The 12,941-nt window shown below is 42.8% G+C and overlaps 1 long non-coding RNA gene across 1 annotated transcript; it reads left to right on the forward strand.

Moving 5' to 3' along the window:
- Positions 1-4,387: 4,387 nt before the first annotated feature.
- LOC142602798 (uncharacterized) lies at positions 4,388-6,100 on the forward strand. The gene is made up of 3 exons (XR_012836625.1): positions 4,388-4,461; positions 4,606-4,681; positions 5,984-6,100. It is a non-coding gene; the product is annotated as an uncharacterized LOC142602798 (long non-coding RNA).
- The last annotated feature ends 6,841 nt before the right edge of the window (positions 6,101-12,941 follow it).

Below are 12,941 nucleotides of genomic sequence, written 5' to 3' on the forward strand. Positions count from 1 at the left end.
CCCTAAACAAATACTGATGTGCCCTGTATATTTTTACTGCCAGATCATGATTTACTAACTCCATTTTGGGGGTTAAAGAGAGCATGACCTTGCTCCATATGAATATTTAAAGATTACCTTGCACATGAAATCAGATGCTGACACAAGTCTCACAGGACTAAGAGGTTTTTAATCTTTTGAAGAAGCAGTGCCACACTGCAATATGTATTACTACATTCAAAACAGAGCATATAACAAATGTCCCACTAGCAGGCATCGGAGACTGCAAATTTCATTCAGTGCAATCTGGTCCACAAATATCAACTTTTTTTCTAGAAGGGAAATTGCAGTGCCACGAAGGCCAATGCTTGACATCAGAGTAAAGGCCAGCGGCAGCATCTCAGACGTTGCAGTAAAAAGAGCTTGCCATCCTGTCCTAAATGCAGAAGCCATTTAGTGCCCTTTTCAAAGCAATACATAGATTTTACTCTTTCAAAAAGGTGAAAGTTTACTTACATTTCTGTACAAATGCAATTTAGAACAGTTTACGAACCATGTGCTATTTGTTTTTACAACTGCACAAACTTAAAATATGAAACTCTCCTGAATTTCTTTAAATACAGTTAGTGAAAAAGAAAGCCAGAGCTGGTTTAATAGAAAACAGAAACAGCTGATGTTTAACATAAATGACTAATTTTAAGGTTTACTTTTTTCTAGAGCATAGATATTTTCTTAAAAAAAAAAAATCAAGCTTAGCCTATCAGCATTTTAACTCATTTCTTTCCACTGCACCTAAGCTTCAAACAAAAATACGAGCTGGCAAGCTGGAGAAGAGACTAAGTAATTTTTCATTGCATTTTGGACGTACTCAGTTTATATGATATTGCCATAGATGAGGTCTCTGATTACAATAGTTCCTGTGTTTTGATAGCATTATGGAGGTTTTACAGGATTTGAAAATGATGACAGAATGGCTCTTCCCAGTCTCTTTTGAGGTAGAGGGCAGAGATGGCAGCCTGCTGCTCCTGGTCTCTCGTGTCCTATTTCTGACAGGGCATCGCAGAGGGTCCCCAGCTGAGCGGCGCCTCTGGGAGCTTGCTGTAGTGCCGCCAGGAAGCACTGGCGTAGTTTGGAGGTAGCCAAGATGTTAGATCAATGTGGAAGAGTTTCGGTATCGGAGGATTCCAGCCCCGAGGAATTTGTAGCCTGTGAAGGTGCATGTTCATTTCCAAATCACCAGCTGAGAGTCACCCTTATATCTGCCCATAAGTTTATATCCAATTGCAGCAGTCACTGAAAGGAAAAAGAGCTAGACGTGTCATTTGGGAGTTATGGAGGCAGTGCAGGAGGATTCGGTGCAAGGAGATGCAGCTCTGCTTGCCGTGGGGTGCTGAAGGCTCCCAGCTGACCTCTTGGTGTTGGCCGTGCTGTTGAAGGTAGTGTCGTCCTAACCTGCCTCTCACCTGGACATTTCACAAGCAGGGTACATCTTCTTTGTTCCCTTTACAACCACGAAGGCCTTTTAATCTTCCTTTTCCCCTAGCATGTCCTCCCCAGACCCCTCTTTCTCCCATCTGTCCCTCCACCAGCAAGATAATGAGGAATGGGAGCAGATGCCAGAGAAACACGTGCACCTTCTAATTGAGTGAGGACATAAAAGGGGATGGTAAAAACCGCATGGAGACTTTTGCTTTCAGTGCCTTCCAAACATTCGGTCTTAGTTCAACACATTTGCTGGTCAGCTAATCTATTTCCCTCTAAATCTGGTTATCTTCCCAGATTTTTGTGGACACAACATCTATTAGAAGTTTTTTGGTCACTGTAAACACAATTTGATCTATTTTATCCTAAATGACTGTTTTTCTCAGCGTGACTGACTTAGAACATCATACTGCGAAGTCTCAAAAAAAGATTTTCAGTGAGTCACAAGTGCAGCAGGATGGCATGATGCCCTTCACAGAAATAACAACTACAGATGCATAAAAGCATTAGAGAGAATTTGAGAATCTGAAGTTCTTTACAAAATCTGCAACACTTTTATTATCAACATTGCTGATAGTACAAATGGGACTGAACCAACTGATAAATGTTCTGGTCCAACGAATTCACTTACTGTTTATGATCCCTCCAGTCATATTTTTAACTGTTTTGGCATTCCCATTAAATCTCCCTAAATATTCTTCTTGCTGGTTCAGTGCTCTCGACCAGGAAGCCTGTGAGTTTGTGCGGATTTGTACTTGATCATGAATGATTCATGAAATGAGCTTAGAAAACTAAGTTTAACATCTTATTCAATGCTGAGGAAAAAAGAGCATCTTCTCCCATACTTGTAACAACTTGGCTAAGGAGGAAGAGTCTCAATGTCTCATTTTAAACACTGAAATTCAGAGCATCTGTTGCCTTTCCAGCTAAACCTCGTATCTACTAAGAAGCAAGAGGAAGCATTTTAATTTACTGCTGTAGCCAGGCTAAAACCAAGACTTGTTTTTCATTTTGCTAATACATTTTAGCAAATACCTAGCAGCGTGGTATAGCCAGGCTACCGGGGCACGGCTGACAGCCCCTAACTGCCTATCTTGCCGTTTCTCGCTCTCGTTTAGTCATGTGTTATGGTTTTCTCTAAAAGCTGTGTCTGAAATCAGTTCGTCTGGTTTTTAATTGTTTATGGCTGCTTCTATATTGCTCTTAGGAAAACAGAAAGCATATAACCTGGGGTGCTGGGGACTGGTGCCTCTTCTTCCTTCTCCTCTCTTGACCTCTTTGTGCACAGCAGACAGAAATGCCGTGTTCTTTACTACCTCGTTTCTGATGTATATGTATGGCGTTCGTAGCCTGGGAACTTAGAGTGCTATTTCCCTGCTGTGCATATTCCATACAGATGATGTTTGAGTCTTGGTTTTCGCACCAGCGAAATGGGGATAATTGTGTCGCTTTGATGTACTGATAAAAGTGCTTTGTGAGAGCTAAATATTTCTTTGTGGAACATGCCATAGCGTGTTTGGAAGCTCTGTATAGCAAGGAGGAAGACAGAGACATGGATCTGATGCAAGAAAATCGGGACAAAACAGAGAAGGAGGTCCATGGTTACTCCCTTGCTGTTCTTTGTCTCCTATACTACCTCCGCGAGAGGACGAGGATTTTTCCTCTTCCTTTGCTGAATGAAAAGATGACAAGACAGCATATATCTAGGGACACCTGCGGAGAGAATAAAACACAATAAACATGAGCATGCTATGGTGAAAGATATATTTTGCTCGCACAATAGACATTTTGATCCAGAGTTATAAAAAGTTTAAACATAACCTGTAAATTAAAATAAATTCAAATGCTTTTGTTATTCAGTCTCAGGGGTTTTTTATTGTGCTTTGGGGTTTTTTTTAAACTGGAAAAATTTTGATCTTGTGTTTAAGAGAATTATGAAAAAAAGAAATAGAAGTACTTCTAAATAAGGTCTCCTAAGGTGTCCCCTAGGACTATGATTTTAAACTGGTCTTGCATTAATTGCAGTTTCTCTGGCTGTTTGTTAGGCCATTGCCATGCTGCGTTAAGGTCTCGATGCTTTTATCTAGCCCTCCCCTATTCTCTGTTTGTTCTTCAGCGAGGATGAGAGGAACCCTTACAGTATGCAAATACATAATGCTTTCTGTGCTCCTTTCTTTAGAGACATAAAAGGCTTTTTTAGAAAGGCAAGTTGAATATATGGCAATAAAGACGTAAATCTTTAGAAGCAGGCGAGCTACACTCCCTCTGCACTTCACAAATGAAGCATGGTTTTTGCAAAGAAAGAGTTTGTTAGGAGAACCACAGAAAGCAGGATTTCCATAATGATTTGCACGAAAAAATTCTGTAACACATGGCACCGTATTTCCTTCAGATCTGCAATCCTCTTGGGACCAAATTCTTTACTACTTAATCACTGCAGTAATTAGAGATGATGTTGGCAAGTGTTCATTGAACGTTGTGTCATTTTACATCTTAAAACATTTTGGCGTTACTTTCCATTTCCTTTATTCGGTGTGTTCTGGTCCATCCCCTGGATGATTAGACACAGCCGGCCTTTTCTTTGGGACTAGGTCAGTTTTGCAATTAAGAGCTGCGTTGGTCTGCACTGATAAAAACAGGGACTAAATCATTCTATTTACAGTTTATACATTGGTTTTCCACCAAACATTTTTTATAATGATTTGTACACAAGTGACACGATGTGAAACAAATCTCTCAGTGAAACAGAGGATTCCAGCCACAAAAAATGGCCTTATCCTGCAGTGAGCCTCCGAACACGGGGAACTGCAGTACTGAAGTATGAATAAACATCAGTCGGGATGAAGCAGAGCCCAGTAGCTGGAGAACAATGCCCCGGGGAATGCGGGCGGCAAGCGGGGGCTCGGTCCTGCAGCGCCCGGGGACCCACCAGCAGCACCCTCATAACGCTGCTCCTTCCCCTCTCCACTGCTCAGCACCGACCTGCGGAAGTGAGGTGAGGTGAGGAGAAATGGAAAAGTGAAAGGGCTGTTCAACCCCCAGATCTGTGATTTGAAACATCTGTCAGTGAAGTTCAGGGGGATTGGTTTTGTGTTTTTAATAATAGCTAAGAAAATAGCGTAGCCTGGCTTCTCTGCATTTCAGAACTGTGCCTGTAGCTGCTGCTTCAGGGAAGTAGGAAGGAATCCTCTTACAAGAGATCATAACAGCTGAAAACTACGTGAGTACTGTTTGGTTTCCTAAAATCCAAATGTCATTAACTACGTTAAGTGACTTATCAAGGCAGAAGTGCACAATGGAAGATCTCTGCGCTACTCTTGTAGGCTTAGTCTTTCCTTTTATGCTCTAGATCTTAATCTTCATCTTTCAAAAGGTTTGTATGTGTGCATGTTACTTTTTTAAATAGCCTTTGATGAGACGCTGGAGCCTTTCAAAGGTTAGATGTGGAGGGTGCAGCAATGGTGTGGCTGTGATGGACACTTCTCCCCAACCCATGTGTTTGAGCATCCTTCCAGCTGGGCAGACAGTTAAACCCAACTGAGGTTTCCCTCGCAATTTGCTTTGGTCTTGGCCCAAGAGTGGTTCTAATTTCCACTTTCACTCTCATTTCTGACAGGCTGAAACAGTAAATCCATAGAATTTAAAGTTCAACTTAAATGACAATTTGTGTCACTAATGACCTTTTATAAAACAAGGTGGTGGATTATAATGTCTTTTGAAATGCTTTCAGAGGAGAAAAACACACAGTAAAAATTATATGACAAATATAAAAAGGGAAAAGAAAACAAACTTGGTAACATAAGCAAGCACTAACAGCCATTATGCTTTGAAATTATCTCTTCACAGCCTACAAATCTTTGCTTTGACTCACGCATACCATACATCTAGCAAAGACAGAAATAATATTTTTTTACCACTCAATTATAATTGATATACTACCGTATCATTTTAAAATGTGTGAAAGCCGAAAAGTACACAAAAAAATTACAAAAAAGTGTAGGCAAGGAGCAGTGTATAAAATGTGATAGAACTTTCTAAGCTAGTTTTATACACATCCCTCTACTGCCTTATATACATCTATGTGGAGAATCCAACTGTTCTATCAAGGGCTTGAGGGCAGTTGTATACATATAGTTAGAAACATGTTAATTAGGCAGACCAAAGAGGTGATTATGGCATAGTACACATACTCTGCAAGGCATCAGAACTCTTACAACTTAATATGAGTCCGATGAGTTTGAGAGTTTCCATACAGGTGTATATCTCAGGCTGCTGACCATCCCATGTGGGGCCACGCTCTGCCAAAATTCCATGGGCTGATACTCAGGCAGATACGACAGGGTGATAGCACTGTGGTGGTACTCATCAGCGTGTCTCAAGGCACAGGGAAGGAAAAAAGTTTTAACAAACATATCTGAGAACTGTAAAACACAAATTCCTCTTCTACGGAAGTTTGGGGACGTGAAATCTGAGACAGGCTATAACACTAATTCTAGACTTAGCCTAGCACTGTATGTTCTAGGGGCAGACAAGAAGTCCTAATGAAAATTAGTAATGCTCTACAGCTCAAACCTGATTAAAGAAAATCACCACTCCTTCTAATTCTGCTTACAAGCCTTTTCTGCAATATTGATTGTTTTTCAGAGGTAAGTGATAGTATCTATTCTTTCTGCAGTTAATCCATATGTGCAGTTTGCACGGTGTTTTTAGTAGTCCACTGAGGTCCAGAATTAACAGGATTCTGATATCTCCAGAATAAAGCAAGTTCTGTGAAAGTTTCTGAGAAAAAATCTTGCCTAAGGCTGATCTCTCTGCTACTATGATGAAGACATCTATTATTGTATCAATGGCCTGTTAGACTAGAGGACAAGTTCTGGAATCATTTGAAACTAGAATTCAGATTGTATCTGGCCGATTGCTTCCTTTCTCCAACACTCTTAAACTTCCAGAGCCATGGCTAATCAGCAAATGTGTGTGACAAACCCACTATTTACGATTTTGTTTGCTACCCTAAAATGCTTGATTTTTCTTTTTCCTTTCTTTTCAGAGTCGGTCACATACATAAATCTTCCAAGAGATGATGCTAGTTTCGTGCTGAAAGTTGTGTATCTCAGTCTTTGCTACATTTATAACATACGCTATACTGATACTGAGAAGGAGTATATTTTGAAGGATTTTTATGTGACCAATTAAAAATTCAGATGCCTCAAGCCCAATTTCTTTGTAACGGCTCTAAATATTGTTTCCTAGGTTCCCATGCTGCATACTCCAATATCCCATTATATACTAAACCAAAAAATTATAGGTATAGTTTGCACCTTTAAATTTTAAGTGTTACTTCCTTTTCTCTTTTTCCAAGGCAAATGGTGCCAAATGACCGTGGGGCAGTAGGTATTACCAGAGCGCTGAACACAGACCGAGTGGCTGCAAGGCCAGGTACCTTGGTACGTAGATGGGAGCACAAAAGCACTAGAAGTTCCCAAATCTAGTGGCAATGATGTTATACAGACAAGTTTCTGTATCTTACTTTGCCTTGCCTTCCATTCCGTTTAATGCTTTATACATTCATTTATTGGGTTAATAACAACAGGATGTGCCTATCCCTTCTGGTCACCTTCTCCAAGATGACCACCTTTCTTGTTGTTTAAAAAAAGCCTTCGAAAAGCGTAAACTGTACATTAGGCAGGCTTTTGCTCAAACTGCAGTTGCAACGTTGTAGGCACAGCCCTTGTCCGAGGGAGGCTTGCTCCCACGCGGTGCCAGCAGGAGCCAGGATCCAGCCGAATTCAGCCGCAGCGTGGGCAGCCTCCCGGTGCCGGGGACAGCGTGGTGCTTCCCTCCAGGGAGAAGAGCAGGCTCGCACCCTCTTCAGTGCTCTGCCATGAGCTATTAGGTTTTTTGGTAACAATAAGAACCTCCTTGTAACATTTGAAGGTTGAGTTACAAATCAGCCTGGAAAGACAAATGGTGGAAATACAGCATGGGGGTTCATTTACTTCTGACCTCACTAAGCTCTCTGCTGTTAAACTCAGGATGCAGTTTGTTACTAGCTGTGGAAAAACAAAACAAACCAAAATGCATCCTTTTCTCATTGAAATAGATGACCTATTTTCTCTCTTGAGGCTCACAGACACCCTGCTGCAGCCCCCAAAAGAAAAGAATTTGGGTTCTGCAACAAAAGGAAAGACAATCATAAACTAGCCTCTGCTTTCGGTCACTTTAAATCCACGTGGTATTTTGCACACTATTCTTTGTGCTGTCAGACAAATAGGAATTCTACTGTGTGGCAAAAAAACTATATGCTGTAAAAATGAGCTTTAGTTTTTAAGTCATGTCACAGCAAATTGCCTTTGAGTGTTATAACAATTGCTGTACTTCCTGTGGGAAAAGTGCTGGAGAGGTAAGTTTCCTGTACTATTTTTTGAATTTCTATCTGTTGTTTCAGAAGAAAGAAAATCTGCAAAACTTTAAACGATGTTTATCTATAAAAGCAGTAAATTCAGAAATGTTCTCTGTATTTTAAATGTATTTTACATGAAGTTATAAGTTACAACGGTGGCACAATTTCCAGATGTGTTTCATGTAAATACGGATTAAGGTAAATGTAGCAGGTTGAGCTAAAATTACCAACCAAAATCCCAATGCTTTGGATTACTCACTTTCTGGATAACAGCTTAAGTGATACATGCTTTTAAGAGTTATATCCCGAAATGAGGGATGCATATGCCTTCAAACCCAGAGAGCAAGAGCAGCACGGGTGAAAATCAGCAATAATCGTGTGGTGGGTTATGGCTACGTAAGAGTTATTTATGCCCCCTTACGTACCGTCACAAGAGGTGCCCCTCTGGTTGGGGCCTTAGCAGGGGTGTCAGGGGTTCTGGGTGGAGGTGGGTTGAGTTACCTTCTCAGGTTTTGATGGACTTTGCCAGGTCTGTCTCCATTACCATCGTTTCCATTTTGTGCTCTAGACAAGAAATAGAAGCGTTTCAATGTGTAGTTCACAGACACCTTGATCAGTTAGTTGACATAGGGTCCCTGCCCGTGGTGAGGTTTAAGAAAATGAGAGGTAACTATGCAGATGCCTGTTGTGTGTAGGTAAAAATCAGTCTTTTTTTTTTTTTTTCTTCCTTTGTTTGCTTGCTTTTAGCCATCTCCCCGTTCGCAGAAGCTTGGTGCGGTACATTTGAGTCACTGGCTAGGTAAAGGATACCTTCAGCGCAGCTTTATAAGAAGCATTGTCTAATTATTGTGTATTCCAGAAGCTCAGCTGTTGCACGTCCTTTGGTGGGCTTGTGGAGCTCAGCCCCTTTGGGCTATGGACACTTTCATTGGGCGTCCTATTAACATCGCTCTCTTCTCACAGCTGTTCCCTTTCCTTCCTTGTGCTTCCTGCACTTGCAAGTCCACTCTCAAATTCCAAAGCAGCAAGGACATCTTTACTGAAGCACTAAGAAGTTATAAAAACAGTGGCTGCAGTTAAACACTAATAGTAATATCTCTTTCACAGAAACAATAATTGCCTTCAGATATCTTCTCCCTCCTTAAAATCACCATTCCTTCCAGCAGAAGAAAGGATCTGGGAAAGGCAGGGACAAGCCTTCGCTGCCCATCACCTTCCCTATTTTACTGTCAGCGGCAATTTCAGATCACTTTATTCCCATGCCGGCGTCATTCTCCCTTCTTTCTTCATCTCTGGGCAGTGGCCAGGACTTCGGAGTTAATGCAAGTACAGTTGTGCAGAAGCAATATTCTCTGTCACTGTTCCTTTTACTTAATAAATAGATACAATCTGCAAGAGAAGAAAGGAAGTATGTGTTTTCTTTTAATTTATTTTGCAGGCACTGTTAAAAGGTAGGGAACTCATTATGTTCCAGCCAGACAGGAAGTTTTATTTACAATTTCTTACCTCAATGCAGCCGTGGCAAATTATATCAGCCCTTCGATTCGTGCATTATCATTACTTCCTTACTTTCGTACCCTTTCCAGAATTACACTACCACTGACCTGATGAACCCATTTTCTTTGAAAATCACTCCTATTTTATGTTTAGAGATTGCTTGGGAAAACTCAACGGCAGCAGCTAAAAGAGCAGGCAAGTTTGCTGTGTATAATCAAAAGGTCAGAGTCTATTTTCAGGTGCTTGCTTGGGACCGCTGCTGAAGAAAGCAGGGAGCCATCTGTACCCATACGGGTGTCAAAAGTCTGTTCTCGCACACACCACGTAGGCCAAAGCCTGAGAAAACAGCCATTGACTCTCCTGATGCCTCCTGTTTGATCACGGGCGCTGGAGAGGGCCTGAGAAGATACATGTCCCAGGACACAACTGTTTCACCTCGCACCTGCCTGGAAGCAGTGATTCAATTTTTGTGCCATCGCTCAGAAGGAAAGGGACTCTCATCCTTTCACAAACACTGACAGCTAGACTGATAGATGAGCTGAAGTGGATGGGTGACAGTACGATAGGGATCAATAACTCTTTGAAGTTTACTTACTTTTTCTGCAGAGATCAAAACTTTCATTATGAGCTGCCAACACACAGCTGCTTGCATTTTACCCTTCTGTTCAACTATCACTGTCAACTCCATCAGCATGGAGCAGTAGCCAACGTCCTGCTGGGACAACAACCCCAAACCTCAATTCTGTGTTGGTGGGCTACATCTATTGCCCCGAGCTCCAGCACCACAGGATCACTTCCCTTTCCTTGAGGCTCCTTTGCCTGCTTGTCTCTCTGTCTGGAAAACAAGCTTTAACACAGTTCCTTGGCCTTTTGCTCTGCAGCGCAGTGCAACGGCATCCCAAAAGCCACTCTAATTACAAGCTCAGCTGCCTCGTGCATGGGGACAAAGAATGGTCACTGCTGGCACAACCTTACAGGTCAGCTTAACACTCATCCTTATTACCTGGATTAACAAGGTGGCACTAAAAGCTGTCTCATACCTGTCTTTTTCCCTTAGAAGAATGACTAAGAGCTTGATTAGTTAATCCTAATTATCTACACTATCTAAGCATGCTGCCAATAAGGAAATAGGCTGCTATTATACAGCAACTAATATGCTAAATTATTAGAGACTGTACAGAAGAAATGTACTCTCTTACTGAGTACGCTCTGAATTGCTGCTGCTCAATTTGCTATGAGTTGTGAATTTGCTCGGAGTTATTTTTACCATTTGAGAATTGCCAGGCTTTATACCATGTTTTGCACAAGAACTCAGCTGCCCTTTCGCTGTTGTGTTTGTAGTTCCCTTCCAAGGAAGCTGCCTGCTGTTCCCAGGTTTCTCTTTCTCTCTCCCTCGTAGTATCTCCTTTAGCTATGAGAAATGCAAATAACTGATTTAAATTCTATGTTTTGCAGGGAAACTTCCTGCTGGGACTTGACTCAGGCCAACTGATGTCTTCTGCCTCCCTGCAGAAAACCTTTGTCCTCCATGCTGATGACAGACACTGAAAAGGAAACCTGCTGGTCTGGCCCCATTAGCCAGCAGTAGGAAGGAGAAAATTGCCCTTTCCACGCATTCTCCGCTTGCACAGGATTGGGACTGTTTATTTGAATTGCCTTCTTCTTTGGTATCATCCAATGGGACAGGCTGAGTCACACCTCGATTCACAGTTCTCTTACATGTGAAGGTTTCATTTCCCTTGGATTGCCATAAATCCCAAGCAACGGTCCTGTTCTTTTCCTGACAGCAGCCCCCGTGTTTACATTGCATCTGCTGGATAGGAAGCTGGAGAGAATATTTTCCTGGGCTCTGAACTCCTCTGCTCAGGATGATGGTGGAAGGCAACCGCACAAGCTGCTGTTTGGCACCACCCGGGAGAAGTTATATTACTTACTCATTGTGCTGCCCTTCTTGCAAGAAGGTCAGCCTTTGGTGCAGATAAGGATGTATTAAGTGACTGGTAGACATGCACTTGTCCCCAAAAAGTTGTCAGTTCAGTGTTACTGTAGATGAGAGACAACTGTTCTATTTATGTCCTTAAGCCTGAATAATTTTCATTAGGGTTGCTGATGGTGCTTCTTTGCCAAACGGGACCTTAGCATAATGCTAAAGGGAATATTCTGTTTAATATTCTGTTTCCCAACCCTTTGTCTTTCCTTCACCTATGGTAACTGCCAACAAGTTTGTGGGTTTTTCATTTGAAAGAAATTTCTCTCTAGCTGTGGGCAAAATATAGAAAAAATCAATAGCTATTACGACACGTAATACTGCAGGATATGGGATCCTATCCGTAGAAAAAGTGAGGACCGTTTATTTATTCACATTCCCAAGTGCCAGCCTTCATTATCAGACCTCACTGCCCATGTCCTGCTCTGCGCCAGGTTTTCAGCGGGGTTTTTGTTGCCAAAAGCCGAGCACAGGATGTTTTGCCCATTGCACTCTGCTGTGTTCTGTGCTAGTTCCTTGTGAAGGTGCCTTCAGGTGCTTTCCCAGGGCTCACATTTTTTGTTCAAGAACAAGTTAAGAAAAAAGAGTTACTGGAGGTTTTAAAACCCATTTTCTTTTTATCTAGCATTCTGTTAAAGCTTTCCTCCTAAGCAGCTTACAATAATATAAACAACCTTCAGAAAAAACTCACTGTCAATCTGCTGCTATAAATTCCTACAGGTCCAGGGGCTTCAGGAGCTGGATATTGCACCTACAGGCCTTGGAGTCAGAGATAAGTATCAGATAATTCAGTTCTTTAAAAAATACTGCCTTATATTCAGAGCGGAGAGCGGGAAGGGGGAAGAGAAGGTGTCTGTGCTGAGAGCGGAGGCAGGAGCGGGGGACCCAGCGTGTGGGATGAGGATGGAGACCCACGGGACTCACAAGTCCCACAGCCAGCAGAGACAGCAGCCATGTCGGGGGCCGCAGCTGAGCGAGGCATCGGCCGGGGGTTTCTCCCCTCGGCTGGGGTTGCTCTGCTGGGTGCGGGCTGACGGGGCTGCACCGCGGCTGCTGGGGCGTGCCACACCCGGCAGCGCCGTGCCGCTCCTGCTTTCGGAGGTGCTTGGGAATAATGAGCAAAATCTAATTAAGAAAAGTGAAATACAGCAGGTTCAGTCAGCTGCATCAGAGAGTGAAATGGAGCCATTACAAAACAAAACAAAACACCGTACAGCGGCATCTCGGGAGCTCCGCGGCCTTACAGTACTGCTGCCAGACTTCCCTGGCATCGGAGGGTGGACGCACCGGCAAGAGCTGTCAGTGTGTTGGCCTGTCACTGACCATGGCGGGGCTCTGCCGCTCAGCGCGGCTCCTGCTCGAAACGGGGCAGGAGGGGCAAAGCATGGCCTGGGCAGCGCAGCGGCACGCCGGCCTGACCCTGGCAGGACAGGAGGAACGGGAAAGGGCATGATGAGAAAGCATTAGTTCAACAGAAAGAGGAGGGAATAGAAAGAAAAGCTGGGCAGTGAAAGGGGGACATGAAGGGTGGGTGTGGAGCAAGGCTGAGCCTTTCTCCCCTGAAGATGAGAAGCTCTGCAGCTATCAGAGCACGTG

This window comes from Balearica regulorum, chromosome 8 (genome assembly GCF_011004875.1).
Source record: "Balearica regulorum gibbericeps isolate bBalReg1 chromosome 8, bBalReg1.pri, whole genome shotgun sequence".
NCBI lineage: Eukaryota > Metazoa > Chordata > Aves > Gruiformes > Gruidae > Balearica > Balearica regulorum.